The sequence below is a fragment of the Rhinolophus sinicus genome, chromosome X (assembly GCF_036562045.2).
Source record: "Rhinolophus sinicus isolate RSC01 chromosome X, ASM3656204v1, whole genome shotgun sequence".
In the NCBI taxonomy this organism is placed as follows: Eukaryota; Metazoa; Chordata; class Mammalia; order Chiroptera; family Rhinolophidae; genus Rhinolophus; species Rhinolophus sinicus.
The window spans coordinates 58,983,472-58,999,397 of record NC_133768.1 but is presented as its reverse complement, the minus strand read 5'-3'; positions in this window follow the sequence as shown (position 1 = coordinate 58,999,397).

The following is a 15,926-nucleotide window of genomic DNA, read 5'->3' as shown; positions in this document are numbered from 1 at the left end:
TTGTTAGTCTCATTACTTTCAATGGAGCATATCTTTTAACAGTTTCCGTCACTTTGTTCTTGTTCTTTAAGATTGTAGCTATGGTAGAATGGGACACGCCTGACCAGGGAGCAATAACCATCACTGATTTTCCACCACAGTCCTAAATCACTTTTAATTTCATTTCCAGGTCAATTACTGGATGTGGTCTCTTACTGATAACATTAATGGTGGATTTTGTACATTTAGGTGCCATGATGAGCAAAACAACAGGAGATTAAATCAAGCCCAAGAGAAAATGACGGAATCAAGAAATGTAAACACAAGATGTATTAGGTTGCTGCTGGCATAACCAGCATACTGTTTTACAGTAAACTTTATTTTTTTAGTAAGTAGAAAGAGTATATTCTAAGATAATGATAAAAAGTATAGTAAATACATAAACCAATGACATAGTTGTTTATTGTCATTATCAAATACTTTTATATAACTGGCAGCACAGTAGGTTTGTTTATACCAGCATCACCACAAACACATGAGTAATGAATTGTGCTAGGATGTTATTAGTGCTACAGTGTCACTAGGCAATAGGAATTTTTCAGCTTTATTATAGTCTTATGGGACTACTATTGTATATGTGGTTCATTGTTGACCAAAAAGTTGTTATGTGGTACACGACTGTATTCATTTGCTTTGTCACTTATTATATTAAGAACATACATATTCCTTAGTCTAGTATTCAAAGCCCTTGGTACACCAACCTACCCATCCTATCTCACTATGAATAGTGAAAACCATTTGCTCTAGTCAGATAACCTATAATTTTTATTAACTTCAAACCTTGCTATTTTTCAGAATACATTTTCCCTTCTTTGTCCAGGAAAGCCTAAGTCCCATCTTTTAGTACACATTATTTTACATAATTATGCTTTTTTTTTAACCTATCTTTTATAACCTTGAAACAAAGTGTTATACTTTTAGGCTGTTGTCCCAGAATGAACCATAGTAATTGTTTTATCAATCTTTAAGATCCTTAAATTGAATCTGAAATCAGTATTTGTTTTATCAAATATAATTGATGATTTTGGGAAATTGAAGTTAACCTCACTTGGGAATCAAAAACAAAACAAAACAAAAAAAACAACCCGTAAGTGATTTGTTCACTATGCTATTAACATGACAATCCAGTTGGAATAGCAATGTGTTAACTTTTAAACTGAATCTCTTCTATGCCTATCAGTGCTGCTTGCTTAGTGGGGTTGAATATAATTTTATATAATCCATGCGGCCAGAATATGGCCATTTAAAACGGAAGGACATCACAAAAGCAGCAGTCAGCAAGCAGTCAGTAAGACAGGGGCAAACTGTTTTAGCTTACTGCCCTCCTTCAACAGCTGCCTGTGTTAGTTCACCAAATGCAGATGACCAGAAATCACTGTCCAAAATCTCACAGAGACCTTACATCAACATCTAGAATTCCATTATGTCTACTGTTTTGGTTAGTTGCAAGTGTTCTAGTCATTCTGCCTAGAAATTGACTTGAGTCATTCTTCTTCCATTATTAAGATAAGAATGTCTATGATGGAACTAAGTTTTCTTACTGCTTTTTTTTTTTTTTTCTGGGATGGATTTAAATGACAATTAAAGTCTCTTTTTAAAACTCTATTTTTAATTTGCCTTAAAACTTCAAGGTAAGGGGAAAAAAGGGAGCCACAAAAATGAGAAGGGTTGGGGATAGACACGGTAGCTCTCATTAGTGGTTAAACCAGCAGAACAGGGAAGTGTATCAAGATGACAAGTCTAAGAGTTTGGAAAATAATTTATTGTACAGATTAGTGTGTAGAGACGGCATTAAGAGGACATTAAAGGAGAGCTACAAACAGACATTGGAATATCTCAACTTAGAACAAAAATACAACTAAAACAATTAAAATTTAAGTAGCTGAAGCAAAGGAAATGGAAGTTTATTTGGTAAACATTAACTGCCTCCCAAACATGCTGCAAAACAGAATAGATGGATGAAATATGGACAAGCTAAATACGCAAAGGGGAAATTATACCCAAAGAAAGAAAATAATTTGTATGGAACATGGCCTAGGCAATGAGGTCATATTTGCTTTTATGTGAAGTTCTGGTATAATTTAATGTCTAGGAGTAGTTGGAGCCATAGAAAATTTGACTTATTTTACAGACTTTAAATAGTTCAGTACAGGACAAGAGTAGACCTTATATTTGGCCTCAATAATTGGAGACAAGGTATTTTGGATCAATTGATGCCATTTTATAAACTCATGTAATTTTGTGTTAAGGGAAGATTGGATTGAATTATAACAAACAGTTGACCATCATAAATTTAATTATTAAAATGCAATAAATGGGAAATTAAATATTGCCTTTTTATAGTGCAAAACAATCATGGGATACAAAATAGTTATCAAACTCAGTTTTGTGACCTGAAAAAGTTCTAGAGATCTGTTGCACAACAATGTGAATATGCTTAACACTATTAAGCTGTGCACTTGTGAAACATTGAATGTTACATTTTTACCACAATTAAAAAACCATATATATTAAAAAATAGATATCAAACATGCTGAAGATAATTGGAAAAACTGAAAACACAAGAAAAGCTCGTATAGAATAAACATAGCTGGAAGCCAGTTCAGGTATGGTCTTTCTTATTTGAGTCAAATATTTGAAAATAAATCATGGAGTGATGCAAAATTATAAAAGATGTGGAATTAGTGAACTAATTTTTTATGGTATTATTGTTCTGCTACTCTTATATATATTATATATATAAATGTATATACATAATACATGTATATATACATATATACATATATGTACATATATATGTATATATGTACATATATATATATCCACAAAAGTATACACATTTTAAGAAAGGAAAACTGTATTAAAATTGTAATACTCAATGTATACCAATAACAAAAGATGACTACAAGTCACATTTTACTTCTGCAATTACAAGAGGTGCTCCAAGCGGTTACCATCAGCCTCCAGACACTTCTGATAATGGCAAACTACTGCTTGAGCAACATTGACCAAAGTGTTCACTTAAATACATTTTTGGGGCACTCCTGGTGTGCCCCAAAATCAATATATATATATGATTCCTAGGTCTAAGTTTATATAATTAGGACTATTAACTACAAATACACCCATTTATTTATGCCATATTGACCTTACTTAAACCAAGAAAATTACTGAGAAAAACCAAGATTAAAACCATAAACTTTACACAGGTTGCCAAGATTCTTGGATAATATAATTATTGTGAATTCATTTGGCATTTGGATAAAAGAGATAGTGTGTAACATTTTTAATGTGGTATTTTTTTAAAACTAAGCAATGAGAATTTTCAGCTTTTTCATAGAAATTGCATAACTGTTTTATTATAGCAGTTTATTGGTAATATTATTTGTTTCCATTAAATTAGATCTCATACTACAATGGAAGAATGTTGTTTGCCAATAACATATGTAAATTTGTTTTCATTTTAGCAAGATTTATTACATTGTGAGTATAGCTAGGACACACAGACAATTTATAGGATAGGGATCTGGCTGGTTAAATTCATAACCTTAATTTATTGCTTTTCCTTGTATTCATAAACACAGAAAGATAGATAAGCGATTTGTTATTTGTTTCTCATGTAATTTTCTACTGTTTATTCTTTTTTTTCCAATTATAGTTGACATTCAATATTATTTTATATTAGTTTCAGGTGTACAGTGTAGTGGTTAGACATTTGCATAACTTATGAAGTGATCTTTCTGATAAGTCTTGTACCACCCACCTGGCACTATACATAGTTATTACAATATTATTGGCTATAGTCCCTATACTGTACTTTACATTCCCATTACTATTTTATAACTACCGATTTGTATTTCTTAACCCCTTCACCATTTTCACCCAACCCTGGTTGGGGGTCTATAACTGACTTTTTGAGATGGAATTTCATACCACTACTCCTGAAATAAGTGATTAGATTGTATAAGTAAGTCACAATTGATATCTTCATCAAGAAGAATGTCCACACATATATTTTTTCAAATTAGTGTTTTGGATTTCTTTGAATAAATATCCAGCAGTGGAATTGCTAGGTAATGAGGTAGTTCTATTTTTAATGTTTTGAGGAACTTCCATACTGTTTTCCATAGTGGCTGCACCAATTTGCAATCCTATCAACAGTACACAAATACACATCCTTGCCAACACTTGTTTGTTGATTTATTGATGATGTGTTCACTGTAGCGCTATTTACAATACACAAGTTACGGAAACAACTGAAATGCCCCTCAATAGATGATTGGATAAAGAAATTGTGGTACATATATACAATGGATTATTACTCTGATATACAAAATATAATATATTACCATTTGTGACAACTTGGATGGACCTAGAGGGTATTTTGCTTAGTGCAGTAAGTCAGACTGAGAAAGACAGTCCACATGATTTCACTTATATGTAGAATCTAAAGAATAAAATAAATGAACAAAGAAGACAGAAACAGACCCACAGATACAGAAAACAAACTGATGGTTACTAGATGGGAGGGAGGTTGGGAGTTGGGTGAGAAAGTTGAAGGAACTAAGCAATACAAGTTGATAGTTACAGGAGAGTCATGGGGATATAAAGTACAGTATGGGGAATGTAGTCAACAGTATTGTAAAAACGTGTATGGTGTCAGATGAGTAGTAGACTTATTGGGGGGATCCTTTCATAAATTATATAAATGTCTAACCACTATGCTGTATGCCTGAAACTAATATGAAATAATATTGAATGTCAACTGTAATTTAAAAAATAGTCATGCGATGTGTAGTGCAGCATGGGGACTATAGTCAATAATGGTCTAATAACAATGTATAGTGTTGGGGGGGTAGTAGACTTGTTGGGGTTATCGCTTTGTGAGGTATGTAAATGTCTGATTAATATATTTTTCTGTGTACCTGAAACTAATAAAAAACGGGCAGAAAGACTTCTTGTGTCCCACACAGAAAAACAAACAAACAAATAAATAAAATAAAGTATATGGCCATTGTGATGGCTGTTTCCCTCATTTAAAAAAAAAATGGGGTAGGGGTGGGAGATGAGGGTAAGGGGGATCAAATATATGGTGATGGAAGGAGAACTGACTCTGGGTGGAGAACACACAATGGGATTTACAGATGATGTAATACAGAATTGTACACCTGAAATCTATGTAATTTCACTAACAATTGTCACCCCAATAAATTAAAAAAAAAAAAAAAGAATTTGGGCATTTTCATCTCAGTCTACTAAGTATTTTTAAAAGCAAGTTGCAATAATGGTAATAGTTCAGAGGCCAAACAGCTAGAATTGTGATGTTACATTGTGATTAAAGCAGACATGTGTTCACCTGAGACATATAGCTTTCAGTCTCCAAATATTTGCACAGGAAAACAAGTCTATCTCTGTAGGTTAAAATTGGAAAAGCTTACCCTTTGAACCAATGCAATTCAGAAGAAGAAGCAAATCTGTGTCTTTCAGAATCACAGTAGGCCCTAATTGTTCCAGAAATAATTACCTGACGTAAGCATGTTTCAAGCCCATCCTATGGCACTTAGACAGGAACCGTTCAGTATCATGTGGCATGGTTTCAATATTAGAGTAATGCATTTGTGGGGAGGGGATTGATCTTAGCACTTTTGCGTTAATCAAATTAGTTCTGAATTGTTCAACTTCATTGGAAAAAAAAAAAAAAAAAAAGAAAGAAAGAAACAGTATTCAGTGACCTGTTTTCCTTCCAGCATGAATAAAGGCTTTTTTCATCTCTGTCAAGGAAAGCGGAATCAGGTTTATGTTAGCCTGGAAAATAATGGCTTTAAAGAATTTCACAAGCTCATAAATCTGGAAGTGACCTTGAGAAGGTCACTGAACTGCACATTTAGACCACACCTAAGCTGATCCTAGAGAGATGAGACTCTGCCCAGACAAATGAGTTCGTGAAATTCTTTGGCAATAGAAAATAAATGAATTTGACATCTTTCTCTCCAAGAATAATCTCTCTGTTTTGTGTTAGATCCCTGATTCCTTCTTAGGAAATCAGTGAAAATTCCACATGTGGTAAGATTTTATAAAACACAAAGTCGGCAAAATATTAGCTTTTCCTGAAGCAACATATATTGTAAGAGATTAACTATTAAAGGTTTTTACACGTATACAATATTTGGGGAAATAATAAGGAATGCAATATTGCTTTTATGTTCTTTCCTCAATTTTGTTTTGCATTACTTGACGCTATTTTATAACTCATATTAACATTGGGAACAGTGTTAATATTGAATTTTTTCCTATATTTAGTATTAAAGTGATTCCTATTAATAGTATTGCTATTATAACATTCATGGGTGAATTTCATGTCGAATATATTTTTTAAAATCTGATGCTATTATTTTCTCTTAAAAATACAAATCACATTTTCTACCTATAAGTAGAAACACTGGTTTTGGGCCAATGTTTCCAGTTCCCTATAACAAGCCTGCCTTGATTGATTCTGCTTTTTGACTCATCGTTTACTTTTTATATCTTCTGAAGTGTGACTTCTTTGGGTATGTTAATATTTTAAGAAATCAAAGGTATATTTAAGTAGCAAGAATTATATTAGCATATTGTTATAGATTTTTTACAATTAGTATCCTTCTTTCATGACCTTTTTTCTTTTTATTAAAAACAAACAAACAGGAAGTCAGAGGAAATTTGTTGTCCTACTTGTTAATTACCTGAGAAACTTTTGTTTAGTGTAATGCAACATTTTATATGTCAGGCCAAGTTTAGAACACAGATATATGCATTCATTATGAAATTGCCAGAAATTCCTTGCCGTGGTAATACTACATTTACACCTTAACTCATTCTTAAATTCAATTAATTACAATGTTTCAGTGATTGGTGAGTTTCTTGATCGATTAATTAAAAATACATGGATGCTGAAAAAAGCCACACATACAAAGTCTGACAATTAAGTTTGCAAACTTGCTGCAACAATGTTGCTAACCTTTTTTGATATCAGAAGATTATTCATTATGAATTTGTACTAACTGGACAGTTAACCAAGTTTACTATTTGGAAGTGCTGACAAGGCTGCGTGAAAAAGTTAGACGACCTGAACTTTTCACCAACAGTTCAAGACTCTTGCATCACGACAATGCCCCAGCTCACATGGCACTGTCTGTGAGGGAGTTTTTGAGCCAGTAAATAATAACTGTATTGGAACACCATCTTTACTCACCTGATCTGGCCCCCAATGTTTTCTTTCTTCACCCAAAGATAAAGGAAATGTTGAAAGGGAGACATTTTGATGACATTCAGGACATCAAGAGGAATATGATGATGCTCTGATGGGCATTCCAGAAAAAGAGTTCCAAAATTGCTTTGAACGGTGGACTAGGCACTGGCGTCAATGAATAGCTTCCCAAGGGGAGTACATCGAAGGTGACCATAGTGATATTTGGCAATGAGGTATGTAGCACTTTTTCTAGGATGAGTTGGAGAGCTTAATTGTCAGACCATGTACATATTATAAGTTTTTTTAAAAAAATAGAAAATGACAAGAGAGATAGTAATTAGATATGCATTTGTATTTTGTATCATTTATGTAATAAACTTACTTATAGTTAAAATTAAGTTTAAAGTTGTATGTGTATGAATACTTTGATTACTGAAAATGTACAAATTTCCATTTTACCAGGCTAAGGAGAAAAATAGTTACGTGACACAATGTAGGTACTATCTTCATGGAACACCGCTTATTAAAATAAAATAAACTTATGTTAAAATTCAGGTCCATATCAATAATCTTTAATCCACACCTAATTTCTGGTGCAGATATTGTCTGTATCTAATTATAAGACTTGTTAATTCACTCATTAATTCATTCCTTAAAAAATAATTTTTTGTGACTGTAGGCATTGTTCTAGGTGCTGGCAGTACAGAAGGAAAACAGGCAAAAATTCACACATTTATGGATTTACCATTGCAGACAATATATAAATAAATGAGTAAAACATGTATAAGGCCTGATGGTCATAAATGGGATTTTAAACATGGAGCTCCAGGGTTACTTAGAAAGTCTCATTGGAACACAAATTTGAATGAGGTGAGGAAAGGAGCTATTTGGATATCTGGGGGATGGAAGTTCTAGAGAGAGGAAACAATAAGTGCAAGGGGCCTGAGACAGGAGTGTGTCTAGGATGTTCAAAGAACAAGGAGGCAACATGGCTGATCGGAGTGAGCAAGTAGGAGAGTAGCAATGGTGTAGGTGATGTTGGATCTGCCAGCAGTTTCTGAGTGTTGGCCGGGATTGTGTCTTGTGAAGCCGAAGAATGGAAACGCAGACCAGGGAGAGGCAAAAGTTTTAAAAAGAGGATAGTTTATAAGAGGCAGGAGAAGAGGTTGCAGCTCCCAAACGGGAGAGGGTCCCAAATGGAAGGGTGCCCCATGACTGAGGCAAAAGCTCTTACTTTTATACCTTCCCTTGCCTGCTTTGGGGAAGGGGAGCTGTTTGAAGAAGGGAACTGTTTGAAGAAGGGAACTGGCGCCTTCTAATGAAATTCGTCTACCAGGTTTGTTCTGCTTGCCCATCCTGAAGGAATTAGCAAAGTAACCCACTCTATCAGATATGCTCCATTTGTCAGGCCAAAATGAATTTTATGATTAACCTCAAGGCCTTGTTACATTATGTCCTGGAGTGACGCATTGATTTCAAAACCTGAAGTTTTAGGATATGACTGTCTTTTCTTTATTCCACCAGGGACCTCCCTGTCTACCTAGGGACAAGCTAACTATCCTGTATCAGCAACAACTGAAGTCAAAGAGACAGTGGGGTGAGAACGAAGCAGCTAACATAAAGCCTTGTCCATTTTATAAAACCTGCTTATATTCTGGGTATTATGGGATGCTATCAAAGTATTTTGAAATCCCAAAATCAATATTAATTAAGCAGATACATTTTTTGCTATTATTGTATTCTTCCAAAAGAAATTATTGCTGTGCATATTGATGTTTCTATCACTTTATCCTCTAGAACAAACTTACTGAAATGTCCTAGTATAAAATAACAATTACCCATTTTGCTTTGAAAGGAACACTGAATTTTGAATTGCCAACCACAGCTTCCTCCTAAGTAAATTTAGAATAATAATATACAATAATATAGCACACAATTATGCAATAAAAAATGATACCAAAAAATGCAATATTATTTCAGTGTAACATTATTTGCATCAAAGGAATGAGGATGAAATGGGATAATATATGTGAAAGTGCTTCATAAACCATGTGAGGACTGTAGTGAGGGCAACATAGCAGCCAACCATGAATCACTTTGATTCTGTTAGGCATACCAGGATGGGAAAGAACCCAAGCGGCACTCAGAGAGTTAGGAAGGTCAGCTTTATTACGCCAGCGGGCTCAGCGGGATCTTTCACAAAGACTGAGCCCCTAGCAAGGTTTTGAGCAGGTTTTTATGAGTTAGGGACTTCCTTGAGTTGGGGAATGAGTAGGTGTCATCTGGTGATTGGCTCAAGGTGTGGCTTGGAGGGGGTTATGCAGAAGTGGGCTGGGGCTTAGGCTGGGGACTTTTCTCTCAGTGCTCGGGCCACCATTTTACGTCAGTTTCTCCATCAATTCCTATAGACATGCACAGTTCATGAGTAAAGTTTAAGGGAAAAATGTAACGAGGGAGGGAGAATATACTGGAAAATCAAGTGGCATTTTAATTTGTTATTTTTCAGACTTTCATGCCAATATCTCTCTTCTCATATTGCTGCCTCACATTTCCTGTTCACTGACTGTTCATTCTTCATATGGTTATCGTATATTAAAGCAATATTATTTTCCATATGATCATTTGAAAATTTTTCTGCTTAGATAAGATAAAAGTTGGAAGCCAATGCAAAATGAGATAAGCCCTCTGAAACAGTTCTTTTAGCTTTGAGAAAGAATGGAAACAATGGTGATGTTGACAACCAGTGAGATTCATTATTATTGAAATGGTGACCCTATATCTTCTAGTTTGAGATTTAAACCTCCAGTGTAATTCGATTTAACAATGTTGTTTGGCTTGGGACAAAAGTTTGAAAAGTTTTTCTTTTCTTTGCTTTCCTCCACTCCCCTTCAAAACTTAATGACTCTGTTTACTATACATTTACTGTGCATACCAGTTTCAATGGTTCTGTTTACTCCAGACGTTATGCATACCTTCCTCAATGACTTGAAGGAAGTTTTTACATCTGTATAAGATCCATTCTTATTGTGGGGGCAGACCAGTTTCTGGGAAGCACTTTTTTTCAGGAATTGTCTGACCAACTTCTTTCCTTTGTTCTACCTCTCTTTGCAAGCCTATAAAAAACTTTTTGACTTATTAATCGTGGGAAGGCAGTCTTTGTGACAAGGAGTCCACTGACTTCCCTTAACGCTGGCATTTTGGAATAAACCTGCTTTTCCACCAACTTTGCCTCTTGAGTTTTGGCTTTCGTGCGGCGAGCAGCTAGACCTTTTACATGGTAACATTACTGTATATCAATAGCTAGAGACTAAGTTTCATTCTCCTCTTTTTATAGTTTTAATTCTCTACACATAGGTGAAACTCCTGGTAGTTTATTTGTTGCCTGATAAGACTGGTAATTTATGGAGGTTTCTATTCCCCAAAAGGGTTATATAGCTTGAGGCCATGATACTAAGAGAATGACATACCACAAAACTTAACGAAACTATACAATATTCATTCTAAAATCTATAAGCAATATTTTTTAATTTCCAATATTTTAGGAAGTTATGACATAGTAAATTGTCATGACAAATAAGAGAACAGATTAAATGATTTGTACTCTAAAAATGCCATTTTAATCATAACTATACTGTAATTACACATCATACTAAAATATTAAGATTATATATTATGAACATGTTAAAAACTATAAAATTCACTGTTATATATGGATGAATAATAGCATCTGTTTAGAAAATATACCACCAGTCCCATATCTTACAATTTTGTAGCAATTATGATTTACTATATTGTAAATGTTACTTTTAATAATTTGGCATAAATTGAATATACAATTATTTCTTTACTAAATGAGGATTAGTAAATAATGCTACATTTCTTTTATTGCTATTGTTTAGCATTTTTCTAGTTTTCACAATTAATGGCCTTAATTTTAAACTATTCATCAGAAAAGTTAAGTAATCAGTTTCTATTATCACCATCACTATTGATTTTCCAATACATGTAAGATACTAAATAAAGTCAATTATTTTTAACATTAGAGTTTAATTGAGTATAGTTTCAAAGAATAGCCTAATGCCCCTAATTAAAATACTTCAAATTACAGGCTGATTTCACAAGACAGTTGTTACAGAGGACATTTTTAAGCAAGGGAAGATGAGAATGATGCAGAATATTTTCTTTATGAGAGCTGGGATCCTTTCTCGTGAGACCAAAGAATGGAAACACGGACCAAGGAGAGGTGACGAGTTTTTTTAAAAAGAGGATAGTTTATTGAAAGCAAAGGGTCAGAGTTCCCGAGCCAGAGGGGGTCCTGAATGGGGGTGCCCAGTGACGGAGGCAAAAGTTCTTACTTTTAAACCTTCCCTTGCCTGCTTGGGGAAAGGGGCTGGTACCTTCTAAAGGAATTTGTCTATCAGGTTTGTCCTGTTTGCCTACCCTGAAGGGATTAATGAAATAACCCATTCCTATCTATCAGATCTGCTCCCTTGTCCAACCAAAAGGAATTTATGAGATAATTTATTAACCTCAAGGCGAGTTCTCATATCTTTGTCCTGGATTGAAGGAGACATTCCAGAACCTGGAGTTTCAGGATATGGTTACCTTTTGCTTATTTCACCAGGGATCTTTCCTGTCTGCCTAAACAACATGTTAACTAACCTGTCTCAAGAAGATCATGTTAGAAGTGTTTATAAGAATCTGTAGATATGGAGATGAAGAAGAAAATGATCTAAGTTGCCCAGACTGTATGAAAGGCTTGCAAAAGTTTCCAAGAAAATCCATTGGAAAATAAGCGCTCTAGTATGCTGAAGAAAGAAAGAATAAGAAAAAAAATACATTTTTTTTCAACCATTTCTTTTGCCTTTTTCCTTTTTATCCAGAGGTGTAACACGCTTGTTTATTCTCAGTGTTTTTAAAAAATAATTTATTTATTTTTCAACTACAGTTGAATACAATCTTATATTAGTTTCAGGTATAGAACAAATTGATTAGACATTTGTCGTGCGGGAGACCCTGCTGGGTCTCTGCTCCCGCTCCCCATACCAGAACGCAGGATATGGTGAGGCCAAAAAGGAACACCCACGGAGCCATAGGTAGGGGAGTCATACCACTATATTCTCTCTGGCGGCACTATACTCTCACTGGAGGCTGGATCCACACTGTCCGCAAACCGCCATCCACACTTTCCAGCCCAGCCACCATCTTCTTGCTAGCCCCCATTCTCTCTCTTCTCCTTCTCTCCTCCGTAGCCGCAGCAGTTATATTGGCAGCTAATTGGCTAACTGGCTACAGCTGACGGCCAATCAGCCACAGCTGACGGCCATCTACTACCCGAGCCAGCACTCCTCCACGTGAGGCCGAGAGCCTGTAAACTACTTTCTGGGGCTCTGCCCCCACACATTTATATAACTTACTCTTTTTACATGAAACAGTTGTCATGCTGGGTGGCATGCGGGGTATCTTCTGGGGTCTCTAGTCCCGCTCCTTGCATAAGAACGCAGGATATGGTAAGGCCAAAAAGGAACACCCACGGAGTCATAGATAGGGGAGTCATACCAATATAGTCTCGCTGGTGGCTGGGTTGGAAACACAGGAAGCTGGAGTGTCCTGCAGGAGACTCTGCTTGCTGCGCCATTTGTCATGCAGGGTGACAGGCGGGGGTCTCTTCTGGGGTCTCTAGTCCCACTCCCCACATAAGAACGCAGGACATGGTGAGGCCAAAAAGGAACACCCACGGAGCCATAGGTAGGGGAGTCATACCACTATAGTCTCACTGGAGGCTGGATTCATACGATGTGCGACCTCCCATTCCCCAGCGCAGCCGCGGCAGTTGTATCAGTGGCCAATTGGCTAACCGGCTACAGCTGACGGCCAACTAGCCACAGCCCACGGCCATCTACTACCCAAGCCAGCACCCCTCCATGTGAGGCTGAGACCCTGGAAACTGCTCTCAGGGACTTTGTTCCCATAGGGAGCCACACAATCCGTAACCCACACTCCGCTCTTGCTAGCCCCCATTTTCTGCTAGTGTAGCCACGGCAGTTATATTAGTGGCCAATGGCTCACTGGTTACAGCTGACAGCCAACTAGCCACAGCTGATGGCCATCCAATCACAGTTGATGGCCATTTGCTACCTGAGCCAGCATCTTTCCACGTGAGGCCGAGGGCCTGGAAACTGCACTCCTGGCTCTGTCCCCACAACAGTATATAAAGAAAACTTGTTTTTCTCCTCATGCATGTTTTAAAGGCAGAGCATAGTAAACCCTTGTAAGTTGAATGTCAGTTAACTCCTTTTTTCCCCGACTGGTTTACTTGTATGGACTGTACTTTTTTACTTGTGCAGAAAAATACATGTAATAGGATCTTGCTGTCAATAAAAAGGGTAGATAGTTAATTGAATGAGCAATAGTGGTGAGATAATTGCTCTCATATGTGTGGCAACACAGATCAAAGGACAATAAAGCATATGAGTGCTGATTCATTAATGAGCAACATAGGTGCAAGCCATTTTCCTCCTTTTATTTTTGTTTTAATTATCAAACTAACCTGCCAACATTTTTGAACTGTGCAATATCAAACGAGGTTTTTAAGGACTTCCCATTTCTATCGCAATCAAAGATTTAAAGGTTGACTTCATAGGAAAGCTCAATAGTTTTCTGGACATTTTTGAGAAATGGCACCAGTTGCTATTTTGTTATTTATTTATGCCGTTTTATTATCCCCCAAATATTTTGGTACTTGGAAAGGTGATCACAATTTTATTTTATGGATACATATACCCTCATATGCTAACAAAGGCTTTTAATCTTGGGTAGTACAGAGAGGATGACCAATTGTTTTGAGAGGGATTTTCCAGGATGTGGGACTGTAATGATACAGGATCCTAGTGTCTGGTGTGTTCCCAGAGATTGTTGTTTCACGTCCTTGATGAATGAGAATGCAAACCGGAGAGGCAATGTGGGGGCAGAGCCCCAGAAAGTAGTTTCCAGGCTCTCGGCCTCACATAGACAGGTGCTGGCTCAGGTAGTAAATGGTCATCAACTGTGATTGGATGGCCATCAGCTGTGGCTAGTTGGCCATCAACTGTAACCAGTGAGCCATTGGCCACAATATAACTGCTGTGGCTACGCTAGCAGAAAAGAGAGAAAAAATGGGGGCTAGCAAGAAGATGGCGGCTGGGCTGGCGAGTGTGGATGGCGGTTTGCGGACAGTGTGGATCCAGCCTCCATTGAGAGTATAGTGCTGCCAGAGAGAATATAGTGGTATGACTCCCCTATCTATGGCTCCGTGGGTGTTCCTTTTTGGCCTCACCATATCCTGCATTCTTGTATGGGGAGCGGGAGCAGAGACCCCGCAGGCCGCCTGGCACGACAAATGGCGCAGCGAGCAGGGTCCCCCGCATGACAGGCAAGTTTTAAGCAGTACAGTTTTATTGTGAAGCGCAAGAGGAAAGCTCTCTGGAGAGGTGGGCAGATCCGAAAATGGAATACCCCCTCCCCCCACAACAGGGCTATGCTAGGAACTATGATGTCTTTGAGTCAGAGATGATCAGTCTCCTGTACTTGGGCAGTTAACTTTGACGGGCTCTGCAGTTTGAAATTGTTAACTACAAGCTGACTGGCCCCTCTGCACCTGTGCTGATTATTCTGGCAGGTGCTTGTCGTGCAGGAGACCCTGCTCGCTCCGCCATTTGTCGTGCGGGGTGGCCTGCGGGGTCTCTGGTCCCGCTCCCCACATAAGAATGCAGGATATGGCTAGGCCAAAAAGGAACACCCACAGAGCCATAGGGAGGGGAGTCATACCACTATAGTCTCACTGGTGGCACTATAGTTTCACTGGAGGCTGGAGTCACATGACCTGCAACCTGCTGTCCGCTTCTCTGCCTGCCAACCGACTGACTCTACTCGAATCCCAACTCACCAGAGCAGCTGCAGCAGTTATATCAGTGGCTAATTGGCTAACTGGCTACAGCTGATGGTCAATTAGCCACAGTGGACAGCCATCTACTACCCGAGCCAGCACCTTTCCACGTGAGGCCAAGAGCCTGGAACTTGCTCTCTGGGACTCTGTCCCCACACCATGCAGCTTGAAATTGTTAGCTATTTTAAAGTCATTTCCTTTGGCCTTTGTTATGTTCTCAGCTTTAATACCCTCCTCCTCAGCCATGTCCCTGACTGCCTATGGTTTTTCTATCTCAGTAAGTGCTAAAACTGACAGAGTCTTGGGCAAACTATGTAGGTGATTATTTTAGCAGATATCATTAATATATTTGAAAATATTTATTATAAAAATCAAATCAGGTGTATGTGAGTCACAGGTGAAACTATTAAAGCTAAGTAAGATAAGGTGTTGTTGGGCATTCAAAATAAAAGATATATGCATGGTTCCAACTGCCCACTGAAGTGCCTGTGACTTTTAGGGAAGACCGTATAGATAGTAAACCATGACTATCCATATCTGTCATATAGTAGATGCTTTGTAAATGTACAGGCAAATGAAATTAGTTTTTAATTTAGGAAATCTTGACATATTGATAGAGAGCTGTGGGGACAGGGTCCCAGAGAGCAGTTTCCAGGCTTTTGGCCTCATGTGGAAAGGTGCTGGCTCGGGTAGTAGATGGTCATCAGCTGCAATCAGATGGCCATCAGCTGTTACCGT